The sequence below is a fragment of the Chrysoperla carnea genome, chromosome 2 (genome assembly GCF_905475395.1).
Source record: "Chrysoperla carnea chromosome 2, inChrCarn1.1, whole genome shotgun sequence".
NCBI classification, from domain to species: Eukaryota; Metazoa; Arthropoda; class Insecta; order Neuroptera; family Chrysopidae; genus Chrysoperla; species Chrysoperla carnea.
Window position 1 is genome coordinate 39,017,761 of NC_058338.1, and position 9,921 is coordinate 39,027,681.

Genomic DNA, 9,921 nt, shown 5'->3' on the forward strand with positions numbered 1-9,921 from the left:
CACGTTCCCGAAATTATTATCTTTCAGCTGAGGACTTTAGCACCTGACTCACTGTCTATGTGTGTAAGTAACTTACTAAATTATATTCTGTGTCATATGTTTGTGTTTGTTTTAGAAGTATATTACACAACATACATATATAGTTACTCTCTATTACATTGTGTGCATGTTCCCGCTAACTGTTCTGATGATGTTGGAGAATGCCTTCCCATTTATTGTTATTTGTTGTTCCTGCAATGTTGTAAAGTTTTATATCATGAATTTTCAGTATATATATAGGGTGGGTCATTTTAATCTATGCAAATATCAAACAATTTTTTCGAAAAACGTTAATCTATGCATCTGATTATCTCGCCAGAGGCACCACCTATTAATAAAACATGACCTCAAAAAAAATGTAGAGTGTGATGGGGGACATCATGTTCTGACATCAGACTAGACCTAGTTCTTCAGGTTGCTTTAATGGCCAATTTAGATTCTAAATATAAGAATAGGGTAAGAGATAGAATAACATTTCAAATTAGAAAGTTGATCCTCATAAAAAAGCTAACAGTTTTTGTTCAAAATATTTTTTCGAAAAACGTTAGCTTTCGGAGAAATTTGACTCAAACAAAAGTCCTTATTGCACTTAATCCTTGCCAATAGCCTATTGCCCTTGATAACTTTTGACCAAAGCATTTCTCCATGTTGTTTTCTTTCGATTAAATGCTATAACGACTTATATAAATAAGTATTTAAGTTGCACTTCCTCCGAAAGCTAACGATTTTCGAAAAATTCATTTGATGAAAAATGTTAGTTTTTTGTTTTCTGTATATTTCCTACAGAAAACAAAATCCTACTAATGTTTCCACTAAAAATTATTCCAGGGACTACAACCATATGATAAAAGGAACCGTATATTAAATTTCAGCTTTGTTACCTATCGTGTCTTGTTTTTACTTATCGAACGCACTAAAACACATAATAGTGTAATAGAAACATGCTAGTTCAAATATACACATAATAGATGTATGTATATTTACAATAATATGATACATGCTTTCCTTAGGGAGTATCTCATATGCAACTTATGTCAAACTACTATATCTAGAAACTTACATATATGTAGGTATGAACTGTATCATATTCGCAAGGAAAGTTGTCAAGATTGGCAATACTAAAATGGTTGCATATAAGAAAGATTTTAGTCAATCTAAGGACGTTTTTTGCAAAAATATTGTTCTCTCTCTTGTAACTTTTTTGAAATAGAATAGAAAAGAAATAGGCATTTAAATTTTAAAAAATTTAGTAAATATAGTGCTTTTCGTCAACTTTCATTTCATATTACTAACACAAAAAAGTTTCGAACAAAAGTTGTTTGTTGTATTATAAAGAAAAAAATGCGTACCTAAATTTTCCTCTGTCTCTATTTAGTTTCAAAAAAAGCTTTTTCTTAACCTTCTGTGCTTAGTACAAATTTTGGGAATTAGAAATGGATGTGAATCATCTTCAATTAAAACTAAGTTCCCGTGTCAGTAACAGGCATAAGTTTAGTAGACAATTCTTTCTATTCTTTCATAAACGTCTATTGGCCCTCATTTCATTCAAATTAATAATGGGGATAAATTTTTTTATTCAAGAAATTTGGCTAGAGGGTCTAGATGAAATAATAACGTTACTTTTTATAAAATCAAGGAATACGAAATAAAAGATCTCAACATAATTACTATTGGCTGGGGGTCAAATATTTATGCCATCGGCACTCGATAAAACTTTGCGTTTTATGTGCTTCTTGTCAATTTTTTTGCTCTACCGTGTACTTTTAAAGAAAGTTATAGGTAATAAAATACATGCAAAATGTAACAGGCCATTTAAAAAAATTGATAGTGTTGAAAAATGGTTTTGTTTTTATATAGTTCCTTTCGAAATATTCTTTCAACATACACGACAATTAAAAAACAATAAGCAATAAAAAAATACGAAAATACGATAATCGAGATACTGAAAATACGAAAAAATATGATATTGGAGATACAGTTGAAAAATCAAATGTCTTTTTGAACAGAGTAAGCCAATATGAAGTCTTAAAAATGCCAAAGACAAAAAGAAGTATGAAAAGTTGCCTGTGAGCCTATTCCCTTCACAATAGGCTCACAAGCTGCTACCTACACAACTTTCCTGTAAACGTATTATGTTGAATATTCTCATACTATCATGCAATTCAAAACTCTTGTAGAATAGAAAGTGTTAAGATTAACATGTCACCACAATTGAATTAATGTCGATCCGTTGTTTCATTACGATCCGTTGTTTCATACGACTTTTGGTTGTTTACTCAAATTTACTTCGTTAATGTATTTTATCTTGAAATATTAATGAATAGTTTATATTGTCATTGAATATGTAATTTATTTTAATTTTAAAGGTAACAATCAAGCTTGATACTCATTTGAATAAAATTATTTTTGGGTGATTTTTAGATTACTATAAGAGGTTATGGTTCACAAGTTCGCATTTCAGATACAAAAGACACCTGATACAGTTAAAGACACACAAAATTCCTAAAAATACCTTTGGTAAAGTCTTCAATTCCCTCACATTTAAAATTCTAGTAAATCTCAATAATTTAAAAAAATTGGAATATTCTTAAAGTTATTTATATTATAAAACAAGTGAAAATAAACAATTGACTGAGTTAGTTGTTGAAATACCATGCATAGACAGTGTTGATTACTTTATCACATAACACATACATACATGTCACACATACATAACTGATATTCTCATATAATACATACTGTAATATTTACGACTAAAGTTGTTTATTTTTTGATAAGGAACATTTAATTTTTTGTTCATACATGTTTATTTTTTGATAAGGAACATTTAATTTTTTGTTCTATATTTAACCTATTGACCTATAACCCAATTGACCCATGTTGCTCCTTTACGAACTCGATTTTACGTCCTGATTACGTCCTGAGTACGCTATAAAAATTTCAGCTTGATATCTTTTTTCGTTTTTGAGTTATCTTGCTCACAGACGGACGGACGAACGAACAACAGGAAATGGACTAATTAGGTGATTTTATGAACACCTACACCAAAATTTTGTGCGTAGCATCAATATTTTTAAGCGTTAAAAACTTGGGACTAAATTATTATACCTTGCATATTACATATATGCATGGTATAAAAATTCTCTATGTGTTATAAAAACATTTTTTTTACGACAATTAGATGTTTCGACCGGTTTGGCAAACACTTTGTTGCTATCTGTGTTTTCTATCTCAGTTCTAAATTTCATTTTCTTCATGAATATAGTATTTGCAGATTTTCTAACCAGAAGTAAAAACTAAAGCTCATAAATCGATAAAATGAGCTCCATAAAACTAGAAACTTTCTGTGTTTAAATTTCTTTTTAATACTTTTGATGAATATATTTTAACTGAATTGGGCAAATGTTCAATTTATAGACAGTCAAACAAACATTCTGGGCATTTTGGCACCACACTATTTCAACTGTATAATTTTCTTGATCTAATATGAAATTTTCTAGATAAAACATTTATCGAAACATTCAACAATGAATATAAATTCTAGAAAGTTTACTTTTGTCGGTCGAGGTAGATAGCTAAAGAAAATTGAACAAAAATATTTATTTAAAAAAGAAAAAAAAAACGAAAAGAAAAATGACAACATCTACACGGGTACAGGTAGGTAATAATAAAACAAGTGAAATTCATTTATGCAATAAAATATGTAGACAGAAAAACATTGTTTTACAAGGTGTTTGGTCGTGTGCTCTGAATAAAAATACTTTTTCCTACATCTACGATGTATAAAACAAGAGGTGAGTTGTGTTTTTTTTTTTTTTTTTTGAGAGTAAGCGGATATGAGCGGCTAGCTATGAGCTAACTGCACCATCGCCATACTTTTATATATATATTGTGTATAAATTTTATAGCAACAACACTCATAATTTGTTTGTCATATAAAATATAACAACATAAATATTATACACATTTTTATCTACAACCACTCTTGGACAAATTTATACCAAGTGTATTTTAAAGAAAATAAGTTACATAAAATTCAGTTTGATCCCCAATATAGGAATAAATAATTCAATGGTTTGTTCATAGTAATACTGTGTCCAAAAAATAAGGTGACATTTGAATTTAAGCAGCGCGCGTTTGTTGTGCATTATGAATTCCTTCCGACCGGCCAGACAGTCAACAAGGAATATTATTTGAACGTTATACGTCATTTGCGTAACGCTATCTGCTTAAAAAAGTCAGAATTGTTGAAAGACAATTCATGGTTTTTACACCATGTTAATGCACCATCCCATATTGCACTCAATATTCTCTCATTCTCTCATAATTCGTGATCATTACGTCAAAAGTTCAATCCATATCGTTCCGCAACCACCGAATTCACCTGATCTGGTGCCGTTCGACTTCTGGCTGTTCAGCAAGCTCAAAAGACCGCTCCGGGGACACCGTTTTGATACGATAGAGAAGATTCAAGCCGCAGCGAAGATGGAGCTGAAGGCAATCCCGGAAAGTGACTACAACCAGTGTTTCGAAGATTGGAAAATCCGTTAGCATAAGTGTATTGCATCGTGAGGGGATTACTTTGAAGGGTATGAAATCGATTTGGAAGAATAAATACAGAATTTTTTTAATAAATACCATGTCACCTTATTTTTTCAGTAATTGTAAAAATGGTACTCAAGGAAGTAAATTCCACTCGGGTTGCCTTTCCACGTTCCACCTTTGTCAGGGATTAAGCCAAAAGTACATTTTTGTTATAATATCCTATATTGCATGAGGTTCCTTATCGGATTTTATCTAAATTTTGGTATTGCTTAGATGTTTCAATATATCATTTTTTATAATTAACTAATTGCATCGACATCTTAAAGGTTTTTCTAAATCTTTGAAAGAAAATCTTTCTTGCTTTTCACTATTTATTAATGTTTTCCAAAAATAAATAAATTCACTTCGAATCTTTACTTCCAAGCCAGAGCTTTGAGTCATCAGGATAGTTTTGCGCTATTGCGAAAAAACTCAACATGCAAATCTATCGATGGGCTGAGTAAACTTCAAGCTATGTGCATTACAAGACCAATCTCCAGCTCTATAAACATGCATTTGAAGTAATGCTAATTTAATTTTGTATGTAAAACAAAAATAAAAATGAATCAATAGAGCTATTTTATTAATTGTGGAAAATCTAAATCTAAAAAATATACATATAGAAACGATCTTAAACTAAATCTAATCGAAAATCAGATTTTTAAAATCGAATGATTACGTTTTTAAAGATTTAACCAATTTTGCTTACAATATAGCAGTAGGTAATATTTCCCAATTGGAAAATAATAAGTAATTTTTAAACTTTGGAAGACGAATTCTTTAAACGATCATAAATTTCGATTTTCGCCTCAATTTCATAGACAGTCCGCCAATTAGCAACCAATAACATACACAAAAAGAATAATTACGATTAGCTAATTCATACTGATGATGACTACTTGGTAGTCGAGATACGTATTTATATAATACGAAATTTGATCTAGGAAACTAGGGCAAAAATAGAAATTTATTTTGAAATATCCTAGAGTTCTCATTTATTATCTTTGATAGTATTTATATAAACGATCAAACAAAAATCTTTAAAGGTACCCCTGGCGTAATTTGGTGTCTTTAGCCTATGTACCTAAACAATCTTCTAAAATTCTACTGAATAATGATATGTACTAACCTCTACTTAGCATTGCATTGTTACTTGAAAATCATAACCGGAATTAACTTTTTATGATCATAATCTGAATTATTTTAAATTTCAATTAACCAAACTTCTTGCTTGAAGATGTTTTCGCAACAAAACATAATTTGGGCTTAATACTAATAAAACGCTCTCGTAACCTGTTCCAACGCTCTCCTACCTGCCCAATTTTTTGGTCTCTACTCTACAACTTGCTACGACTATTTTGAAACCACCAATGATCCAATAATATCTTTAAAAATCTATGACAGCGAATGTCATAGTGATTATGTTTACATAATTTTACTTAGATTTTTACTCTTTGTATTCAGTCTGAAACTACTCCTGTGCCAAAAAAAATTATTATAATGTAAACATTTTTTATTTATAATGTGCTGTTACAAAAATGTTGGAATAGGTGGAATAAAAAAAAGAAAACAAAAACACACAACATAACAAAATACATAGCATACATTGTGCATAATCTACATTGTTGTTTATACATATATTTTATGTTTACCTGCTAGAATGGAATGTTTGGTTGGAAAATATTACGTAAACAGAGACAGAAAGAAAAGTACAGACTGGCTGGTGTAGGTAGTATATTATATATATAATTCATGCAATGAAAAATATAATTGAAGTTTTATTTAGGATTCAGTGCATTTAATTATTATCTATTGATTTATTAATGAGAATCAAGGTCTTAATAAGATTAAGATTTTAGATAATTTTGTAAATAAAACTGAAGATCATTCATTACCTATTGAATTCTTGAGCATTACATATTTGTATAATCGTACCCTTTTTTAACACGCTTTTATTAGCTTCATACGTATCTATGTTAATATGTTAGTATGTAACGGCAACTTTGAACATGATTTTTACCCCTTTGAAAACGTCGGATTAACTCGTACTTTGGCTTACTTATCAATAATTAAATAAGTTTATTTGATTATCCTGATATGCATTTATTTGCGCTCCCACCATATTTATATTGAATGTTTGATAAATAAATAATAGTCTAATAAAAGTTACGTTGGACTTCGATGGCCAATCCGTCTATTTCTTGTTTTATGTGATCATCTTTTCTGTTTTATGTGATCATCTTTTCTGTTAATTTCACATACCTCTGCTAAGGCGACTGCATTACATGCATTCGTAACTAATAGAACGTCAGAATATTTCAATCGTTGGATAGATTTTGAAAAAAATCCAGATTTATGCTAACTATTCTCTATTAGAGGTATGGAAAACCATTAGAACGCCCAGGTATTTCAATCACAGGATAATGCAAAGGCCAAAATTGACAGACACTGCTAATTCGACCCCAGTTTAGGCATGGCCAAACCTCAAGTTTCAACCTAACGTCGAATTCAATAATATTGTAAATGCAAAGGCCTCTTAGACATGGTCAACTCGTAGTATTCCTGGCTATTTAATAATAATCGAAATATTTAAATAAAGTTAATATCCGTAGGTATTTGTAGCATGTTTAAAAGATAAGAAGGTGTATCCAGGGCTGAAATCATCGGGTGTAAAATGACAAAGGCTGAAAAAATGTTATGTCTACATTTTCGAGAGCAAAATAATAAATTTTCTACCTTGAAATTAGTACATACTTCTGTTCAATTGTATTAACAACTACCTACATCCTGAATACCTGTAGGTGTCATATCCTGGGTACCTGTGGATACCATTTAAACTGCATTGGTAGGTTTTTTCCAATATTCAAGATATATTTATGTCTCTTGTAAATATTTTGTTTTTTCGTGAATGCTATTATTATTTTTTTATAACATTCATAAAAATATTTAATGAGATTACATTGTTTATTGAAACATTTAATGATTTTGTTACGGAAACATGAATATTCATTTTTTAAACAATTTGTCGTAAAACTTTTAGTAAAACTACGATAAGTTAGATAATAGATTTTATTATTCAATAAATGAGAGGAAGTTAATTTAGAGTCACGAGTTGAAATGGAGTGCAGATAAATAAATGATTCATAAAAATTTAATTTAATAATAAGATAAGAAGTGTTATAATGCCTAAATTATTTTTTAAATTTGTCGGACATAGCAGTTTTTAACATTCTTTTTATGGTTACTGTATCAAATTTAACAATAATGTTACTTTTGGTAAGTATAAAAACTTTTCTTGTGTTACCAAACAACACACAGTTAATACTTTAAATACCCTGCAAATACTTGGGGTTAATCAAAATTCTCTAAAATTCTCAACAACAAAAAAATATTACAGAAATTAAATACTTATCACTGTCTGATATTCTTTGGTAAGTATTGTGGATACATAAAAAAGTTGATCGGTTTCAACAAAACTTTTTGACTTTGAATTTTACTTTTGTCTTTCACGCTTCAATATAAATATATCCGTGGGTCGTATAAATTCAATGACCTACCTCCATTATCACTTGTTAGTGTATTTCTATCTTTAGATAATATATAAAGTTACTTTTGAGTAATCGATAGTATGTATGTTACGATCTATAGTGTATTTTATTTAAAATGAACCGGACATTCTTCTTCTCAGGGTTATATTTTTGAAAAAGTATATTTCGTAAAAAAAAAAGTTGATTTAGTTAGAGAGTGGAAAAATATTGCGTATAAAAATTTTTTCATTTGGAAAAGCGTTCAAGGTGAAATGAAGGCCTTTTTTAAATTGAAAAATATGGTACTGCTGTTTACTCTTAGGCTGTTTTTTAATGTTTTAAGTTTTGGGCATATTTTTTACAATTAAATTATTTTTACCAGTTTTTAAGCATACAAAAAATTTACCAATGACAAAAAGATATTAGCATTTTTTTTATCAAGCCTACAAAAATTTCCCATTTGAGTTGTAAAAGCTAGGATAAAAGACGAATATTAAAAAAACTCAACTTAAATGAGACTGTTATCACGCACCATTGGAGACAACTCGAAATTTGTACGCCGACAACTATAATTTTTCCGGTGGGTCGATCTTTTGAATACGGAATATGAAATAACACAAAAAAGAAAAAAATTTAGTATATTTACGGTTAATTTAAAATGCAATTTTAAAATGCATATTATTTATGGCATATTTATAATTTCTTATAAATCACTTAGGTCGAAAAATTTCCTGACGCTCCAACGAAACGTTTGGCAGAAATCCGCATTCTAATCCGTCTTACTGTTCAAATTTTTTGAGCTTTGACTGTTTTTAATGTTTCGTTTCCGCGAATATTTACTCAGTTCATATATTAGTTAATACACATCCCTAAAACAATTGTGATCCGTTTTAAAATGAAACCGGGCATTCATGTAAAGTAAAATAAATAAAAATTTCATTTTCTTTGTATAATGTCAACAACAAAAAAGATCAAATTAAATATTTTGAAAAGTCAGTGAGAAGTTAGTTTTTCATGAAATGTGTCACTTAAATACATACACAAATTACATGTACAGGTTTTCAAAAAGTAAGGTAACAGTAACTCGAAACTTTTACTTTTTTATAACATAATCATATTTTGCGTGTTTGAAAAAGCTTTTTTAATTATAAGTCTAATTTGAGTTGATTAACGATGTAAAAACATACAAATATTCTTAATTTTTTGAAAACTTGCACCGAGTTTTGAAAATAATAATAATAGGTAATGTATATTAATAATATCAGATCATTTACTTGCAATTATCACCAAGATGTTAATTTTAAGATAAATTCGTCTATGAAGGTTGCGGGAAAGCAGATTAAAATTTTTCTAGTTAGTTTTAGTCCTATTTGCATTCGATGGCGCTCGAAAAAATAGAATAAATAATTCTTAGAAGAAATGAAAAATAATTCGTAAAGTAAATCAGATAGAATAAAATAAACTTATAAAAGATTTTAAAAAGGTCAAGTAACAAAATTTAAGATATTTTTATAAATTAACTCTTTTATGCACCCTCCCCCTCCTTTGAAGGGTCTGAAAGTCTCTTAAAATGAAAAATATTATTTTTTTTGCAAATTAAAACTTTTAATGGCAAATAAGGGGGTTTTTGGGGTCACTGATCTCGAATTTTCAGTCAAAGTAAGAGGATTCAACAAAAAATGTTTCTTGTAAAACTGACTTTTTAACATATAGAATTCTTATCTATACCAAAAAATTGATTTCTTTTAAGAATTTAGGTTGATCTCTGTCC